Here is a 7,975-nt window from a genome sequence, read left to right as displayed (position 1 = left end):
TGCTATTTTGATGGTAGAAATTCTGCTGTTACTCTGTGTAATAGAGCCTAATTTATACAATATGATATAGAGTTATACCATAGTATGAGTGACTCTGCTGGGTCTTTGCTATTGTGATTGCGAAGGATGACAGATCAGGGTTGGTGGGGAGACGAGGAGGGCAATGAAAGAGGAGCTGAAGACAAATTTCACCTAGACACCATTGCAGAGGTCTGACTCCAGGTCCTCTTCCAACTTCCTGCCCCTCAGTAAGTGCTGCGGGCATGTAACCCAACTCTGGGGTCAAGTGAACAAACTGCCCTCAGCTTCCTTAAGCCTTTCTGTTCAAAACGATGACTTCCAGACTTTCCTGGGACACTGACATTATCATCTCTGGAGTCCTTGATGTGACTCTCTTCCTGGCCACATGGACCGTAGCTATTTTGGGCGTGACCAACATGTTTGATAGTGCCGGTGATGACAAGTGTACATTTCAACATTCTGTTATTTAGAATACTCATGTAATTATTTGTAATGAATCATTGATGACATCTGGAGAACAATGAAGTCTTCTTTAAATGTTTGGACAATTAGCTATGGGAAATTTTTACTTTGATGAGCTTTCATTTTTATCTCAAGAATTTTGGAATTATTTCCTGTTGCATTCTGGTATGCATTAATTTTTCCTACATTTATCCACCCATCAAACATATATTGAGAGTCTATTATTTTCCTCTTCTGCAGAAGGCTCTGTGAATATGAGGATGAATAGGAAGAATAGGGCAGGGTTCTCAAGAAGTCCATCAGTGGATAAGAGGGTCAGAGTGTTGAGGTGGTTACAAAGTGCATGATAAATAGAGAAGTAAAAAGTGCATTGGGACTAGGAAAAAATAAAAAAATACTTCTAGAAAAATAAAGTTATCTTTCTCAGCTTGTTTGAAAGTCATCATCTGTTGTCATTGTTTTTTTAGCAGGGAACAGTAATCTGTTAATTCACCCTGATGCCTTAGATACAATTATTAATTGCTTGTTGCTCTTTTAAAAGGTGCTTACCACAGGGCTGAAGGGTAGAGTGCATGGAAGGCAATATGGCCAGAGCCTACTGGTGTAATCCATTCCACAGGAGTGACCTCTCATCTGTTCAGAGGAAGACCAGTGGTTGGTGGGGTTGCCCGTGTTTTCACAGTGGATTTCCTGAAGCTCCTGAGGTTGGTACTGCTGGAACACAGAACATTCTCTGCTGAAGAGAATGTTATAAAGCGCATATGTTCTTTACTTGTTCAATTGTCAAGGACTGTGCCCATCTCTCAGCAACCTAGCCTTTTTTTGAAGCCTTGCTAACAAGACAGAAAATTAGGTGAATGGCTGATATTTAGATGTGGATATCTACAAAGGGGGAGAGAATAAACTGTCTTTTGAGCAGAGAGGTGGGGCAGAAGCTCACTACCTTCTTGGGTCCAGTGTTCTGGGGAGGCCACGTCTTTTGCTGAGGACGGCTTCCTGCATTGTGCTGTGGGTTTGTTTTATTTCTGACCCCAAATAGCATTTGTATTCAGTTCTCTCAATGTGAGAGTGGGAGAGCAAATTTCATTTCTTCATTGAGTCTTGTGCAAAATGATACATGTATTTATAATGAACAACTCCATTTGGCTTTTTAGTTTTAGGTGGGCACAGACCTCAATTGATGCCAGATCCTCCTTTTTCCTTGGAAAATCACGTTTGTACTTTCTTAAATCACATCTATCTACCATTCTGCATTTTCTTTACTCTGATATTCTTTTTGGAATTTTTTTTTCAAATCTCCAAATACAAAGTGAAACAATGGGGAAGATGTTTTTACAAGTGTGGGGTGAACAGGACAGACGTGTTTGGATGTCTGCTATACAGCTTGCTGTAGACCCAACTATTGATCAATAACTGAACACATGTGAAGACTGTAAGTAGGAAACTTACTTACCAAGAATTAAAAGGCTTCCTAAATCCAAGCTCGAACTTATTTTCAACGCACTAATGTAGGCTACTGGACATTTGTCACGTGCATGGCCAGATTATGGAGAATGGGAGAACCTGAAATTGACAGTTGCCAGGTTAGCATCTTCATGTTCCCTGAACAGAGGAAAGGATATTGAGGTTGTCATGACATCACTCACAGAAGGCCCTTGCATCACTCTCCTCATCTCCCTTTTGTTACTAGTCAGACTTAGAATCCCAGAGCCTTTTGCTTTGTTTTTCTGCTTCTGTGCTTCAGGGGACCTGGTACTATATAGTCATCACATCAATGCCCTGTAAGGCCCAAAGCCTGGAATCATATTTGCATCCTGTTGACATAGTTATATAGGTTGCTATCATTATCTATTTTTTTCCTCATCTTAAAGGGGCTTTGAAAGCACAATTATTACATATTATCATCTTTGAACAACAATGTCTTTCTTTGATGTCTTTGAATTTGGAGGTCTTAGAACCAATTTGTTATGAGTGAAAATTACAAAACCTAGGTGTGGGGTTGGGGGGAAGTTGGAGAACAGAACAAGGCCATTGACAACTTGATATTCCAAGAGCAGAGAAAGCTATTTCAGGATATGTTTTCTCATTTTGGACATCATATGTCTGTCCATGTTCTGGAAAATGTGGCTCAAGGGTTGCATGAGTCCTTGGCAGCCCTTGATCTGAAGTCCCTCATCCTGGCCTTTGGTCTCCCACTCCTGTACTGTATCCAGGGTGGAGGGTGATGGAGTTGAGTTCGGATCAGCATTTGAAGTAATGCCATCCTCACACTGCCCTCTGCTCAAGTGTACTCAAGTTCATTACAGGGGTGGGGTTAGAGAGCCATTTGTCTTGGGCCTCAGATTGAAGAAGGGCCTCAAAGCTGAACTTTTGAATCTTTCTTCAAAAGATCGTGTGCATATCATTATTAAAATTACTATTGGGACAAAAACGCTTATTTGCTAAGTGTAAATGTACAAAAAAAACCATAATTTTTTAGCAGTATTTTAAAACATTCATTTTTTAAACATATTAGAAGTTTCCAAATGTGGAATTGGCTCAGACATCTCTCAGCCTCTGAGAAGCTCAGAATTTACCACCAAACAGAAGCCAATATATGAAGTCCCTTTGACTTTTGTCCCATGCCACATGACCCAGCTGGTCCCTCTGCTGATAGAGCCTAAGAACAGATTAGATTCACTACGGATCCTGCTCTTTGAGTATGTACTTCAAAGTGGGGTTTTGAACATCAGTTTTTAAACTTTGATCTGCATGCTTGCAGGACATTAGCATTTTTTTACTTGTAAGAATTAATATTTTACCCGTTGAAAAGTATCCTGACTGGGCGACGTTTCTAACTATTTAAATTGGGAGAAAAAATGCTGAAATGCCCAGAGTTCATGTAACAAAATGTGAAATAGGATCTGCCAATATCTGTTAGTACTTCACAGGAACAAAGCAGTGGAAATGACACTCGGTGTTTGGGCTGTGCATGTGTGTGCGCATGTGTGCACACGTGTGTGTGTGTCTATCTTTGTGCAGTTGGCAAATCAACCCTGAACAGGCCTCGTGTGGCTGAGGCTCATGCATGCACAAATCCAGGTGGTGGCCTCCAAGTGCAAAAAAATGTGTTGTTTTGCCTCTCTCTGGGCAGAAAGTGCTGCCAATAATATCTGAGTAATATCTGGAGCTCATTTTCATTTGGATGTGGGCTTAGGTCTCTAGAATTTTCCAGAAAAAATGTCTGACTGAGCCAATAGGGGAAGCCATGATGCAATCTTAGTGGACTCATTTATTCTTTTCCATTTCCTGTAGATATCTATGTTTATACATTACAAGGCATAATGTGCTTCATCTTATTATGTACCATTATTTTAATTTTTCCAATGATAAAGTAATGCATGCTTTTTCTTTTGTAGAAAATTTGGAGAAATATATCCTATCAAGAAGCTTGAAGGAATCAGGTATAATCTCACCAAGCACTGTTATCTCACGCTGACTTAATTCTAAAAATAATTTTAGCAATTTTTATTATATACCAGTCATTCCATTGAAAATAATAATGACAGAAACACTGGAGTTTTAGGTTTGGCAATCAAAACCTGTTTACCGTGACCCTAAAATACAACAGGGACCTGTTGGGATGCCATCTAAATTCCAAAGGTTACGTAGATACATCCTCAAACCTTTTGTCTCTGTTTTAAAATGATGGTGATGGTAAATATTTATTGTTGACTCTGTATCCTTGTCCTAATGTTTTTATGTGAATCAACTATTTTAATAATTACAAGAACCTTAAAGGAAAGTGCCATTGGTAGAATCCCATTTTACAGATGGAAAAATTTAGATGAGAGAGATTAAGTAACTTGGCCAGGGTTACAGGCTATTACGCTGTAGAAGTGAGCCAGCCTGTCTTCCAGAAACCCTGAGCATCTACCCTTCTAAACTTGAAAGTGTTTAGTTTCTTCAACTAAGGGCACAACTGAGTCAGTCAGGATGTATTTGAGCACATGAAAGGGAAGCAACGTATATCTTTTTGCTTTGATTTCTGTAGAAGCATGTCCCCTGTGTTAAGTGGTGACAAGCCGTGTGGGGGTTTGCTCAGGCGACAGGCTGGAAATGCATGTGTGGCAGGCGGGCTTGTGAGATCACATCGGAAGCTGGCTGGACTCAGTTCAGTCCTTTGGAGTGTCGATTCAGATGAGGGGGGAGAAGAGGTGAACCCCTCTTCTGTGGCTTAGAAGATTACGGATCTGTAACTTCAAAAGCTGTTTGCAATTTTATATTTGTGTCTCACTGCCAAGGTGCTTGTCTTATCTCCACTCTGTTGGCTGGGGCCGCCATGAGTAAGCTGGGCGGTTTCCTCCTGCATTTGGAAGGAGGTTACAGGGGCGAGAAGGGGGGTGGGTGGTGGAGAGGTGAGTGGCTGAGGGGATGACACCAGCGGAAACAAGGGAAATAGGCTGGGAGGAGGGCCAGATGAGCAGGGTGTGTGAGAGTGAATTGGGGGAGAGAAGAGGAAAGGCCCTTTCCTAGTCTGCTGATCTGGAGGACACACCATCTAAACAGGAAGAGCACAGAGTGGAGTCAGACAGACCTGCTTGGGGTTCTTGCTTGCTGGGTTTAGGGCTTTGGGACCTTGGGCAATTTTCTAAACCTCTACAGTTCACCTTCCTCTTCTGTACTGTTTGCTGTGTGGTCTGTTTCTTGCTAGGCTCAGGTGATAATGTTGTTCTCAATACTCCATGCCCAACTTGTTAGAAGGAGGAATGCTGGTCTAGGATAGATCTGGGCAGATTTCCTGTCCTTACTCTTCAGCAGCTCTCTGACCATGGGCAAGACTAGGAAGTGTGTGACTTCCCTGCTAAGTTTCTCAATCTGTAAAATGGGTATAATAATACATACCCTTTGAACTCCACAAGGTTTCTGGGAGGCTCAAAGAAGATCAGGTGTTTGAAAAGATTTTGAAAACCTAAAAGGATTATACGATGAGCTATTCTAGCTGCTGGGCGAAAGGTGCAACTGAGTACACAATGCTGGTGTACTGCTGGTTCTCACTCGGGGTTGGCATCAGGGTTTCAGTTGGTGAGCCAGCTCTCATTGACTGGTGGTGGCTGCCTGGAGCTCTACCTGGAGAAGGATTCTGAGCTTTGGCTGGGTTCTGTGGGAAAGAGTGCTGGTGTTGATGAATAATGTCTGTCATGGACAAAGGAGTAGGAGAAGTGCTTCTTGGACTGTGTGTTTGCTCTTTGTGCTTTAGCCTAGTGATTTCTAAATTTGGTTGCTTATTTAGAGTCACCTGGTAAAAATGCCCCATCAGGCAGATTTCTCATTTCATAGGCCTGGATGAGACCTGGGGTGAAGGCAGAAAATCATCTTCTTCTTTTTTTTTGACAGAGTCTTGTTCTGTCGCCTGGCTGGAGTGCAGTGACATGATCTCAGCTTACTGCGACTTCTGCCTCCCAGGTTCAAGAGATTCCCCTGCCTCAGCCTCCTGAGTAGGTGGGACTACAGGTGCACACCATCATGTCCAGCTAATTTTTTGTATTTTAGTAGAGATGGGGTTTCACCATTTTGGCCAGGATGGTCTTGGTTTCCTGACCCTGTGATCTGCCCATCTAGGCCTCCCAAAATGCTGGGATTACAGGTGTGAGCCACTGCACCTGGCCAGAATCTTCATTCTTTAAAGAAAGCTTTCCTTCCTGGTTGTTTTGATAGTTGTGCAGGTGTGGTGAGGTGGGGCAGGCATCAAGTCGCAAGGTAGCTCCGAGTGAGTCTCACAGAGCATTGGAAGAATGGAGCACAGAAGAGTTAAGCAACTTTTCTAGACATGGTCATAAGTTTAAAAAATGTAGATGAGGCCTGTGGTTTTCAGTAGGTTGCCTAACTCTTTCCTCATTAAACAAATGGGTTGTATTGTCTGTTATGATGATTCTCCCACTAGCTTCAGGCCTGATTCTTTTTCCTTGTGGTTCAGACAGCTGCTCCAAAAGGGTCAGACACTGAGATCAATTGCCCATCCTTGGTTCCTGCTCTGAATCGACATCAGTTTGCAACTAGTCATTTCATAAATCAAGGAAAAGAAGAAAGGTAAATTAATGACTCTGTTAACTAGAGGGGCTCTGAAATTTCTGCTTTACATGTACTCATTTCGGATTTCACTTTTATTATAACCAACTTGCAAACACAGCATTGCAATTGTATATGCACCTCCCAAAGATGCTGGGAAGCAGCGGATATTTCATCATTTGAGGACAGCTTGTGCCTGCAAGTGGCAGAGGTGCTGGAGGAGACAAATAAAAGGGATCTCTTTTCCATGAATCTCTGTCTTCTGAGCTGAAAGACAATTGACAAGTTGGCTGATAAGACCTTGGAGAAAGAAGATATTTTAAAACTTTAATTGAAAATCCCCATTCCTTCCATTCAAGAAGCAAAAGAGGAAACTCTAATGATGGGCACACTGGTGCTAGTATCAGCCTTTTTGATCACACGGTGTGGACCAGCCCACCTTGGAGTTCACTGTGCTGGTGGCCTGATCCTAATCCAAGTCCTAATGGAGCTCTGGAAAATGGCTGTAGCTTTTCTGAGCAGGAGCAAATCTGTTTCTGGTTCTTAAGGACTAAAAAGGTAAGGTTGCAGTTTTGGATGCTGGCATTGCTTCAGGGCAACACACACACACACACACATACACACACACACACACACACACTGTACTGTAAGTCATCCTTTCTCATGTATAGGAAGATGTGTACATTTTTTTTCTTGAGATGAAGCCAGACTGAAGACGAAAGAACAGAAAAAAGAATCGCAGGCCCACAGCTTACAAGTCATTCATACAGGCAGGATTCAGAGGCCTCAGCTGCTGCCAAAAGAATCACATTCTGCACGCCTAGTTCTTGATAATAAATATTGATTTCTACAGCAGCAAATGCTTTTAACTGCCCCTATCTCTGCTCTATGAGCCTTGAATGCATTGGAGTTTGAGGTCTGTGAGTTAAATCTTTGTCTGCCTGCACTTTCCAAGAACTCATGTAAGAATGAAAACACACAGACACACACACACACACACACACACACACACACACACACCATAAAAAACAAAGCAAATAAAAAAACAACAAACACCAAAGCATTGTGACGTGAAACTCTGGTGCTCATTTCTCTGAGGCAATACATCATTTTAAAGCTTCCAATTTCTCAGATAGGAAGTACATTAGTTGTACCAAATCAATTTTCAAATTCTAGGTACTCCAGGATTTATGCTGATTCTAACTTCGAGGGTTGCACTTTTTTTTTTTTGAGACGGAGTTTCACTCTTGTTACCCAGGCTGGCTCACTGCAACCTCTGCCTCCTGGGTTCAGCAAATTAATTCTCCTGCCTCAGCCTCCTGAGTAGCTGGGATTACAGGCACGCGCCACCATGCCCAGCTAATTTTTTGTATTTTTAGTAGAGACGGGGTTTCACCATGTTGACCAGGATGGTCTCGATCTCTTGACCTCGTGATTCACCCGC

At 42.2% G+C, this 7,975-nt stretch overlaps 1 long non-coding RNA gene across 1 annotated transcript; it reads left to right on the top strand.

Annotated features, from left to right (window-relative positions):
* Positions 1-1,024: 1,024 nt before the first annotated feature.
* On the top strand, positions 1,025-7,089 carry LOC118151481 (uncharacterized). The gene is made up of 3 exons (XR_013532599.1): positions 1,025-1,187; positions 3,882-3,926; positions 6,440-7,089. It is a non-coding gene; the product is annotated as an uncharacterized LOC118151481 (long non-coding RNA).
* The last annotated feature ends 886 nt before the right edge of the window (positions 7,090-7,975 follow it).

Source organism: Callithrix jacchus, chromosome 2 (genome assembly GCF_049354715.1).
Source record: "Callithrix jacchus isolate 240 chromosome 2, calJac240_pri, whole genome shotgun sequence".
NCBI lineage: Eukaryota > Metazoa > Chordata > Mammalia > Primates > Cebidae > Callithrix > Callithrix jacchus.
This window is presented reverse-complemented; position numbering and strand designations above follow the sequence as displayed.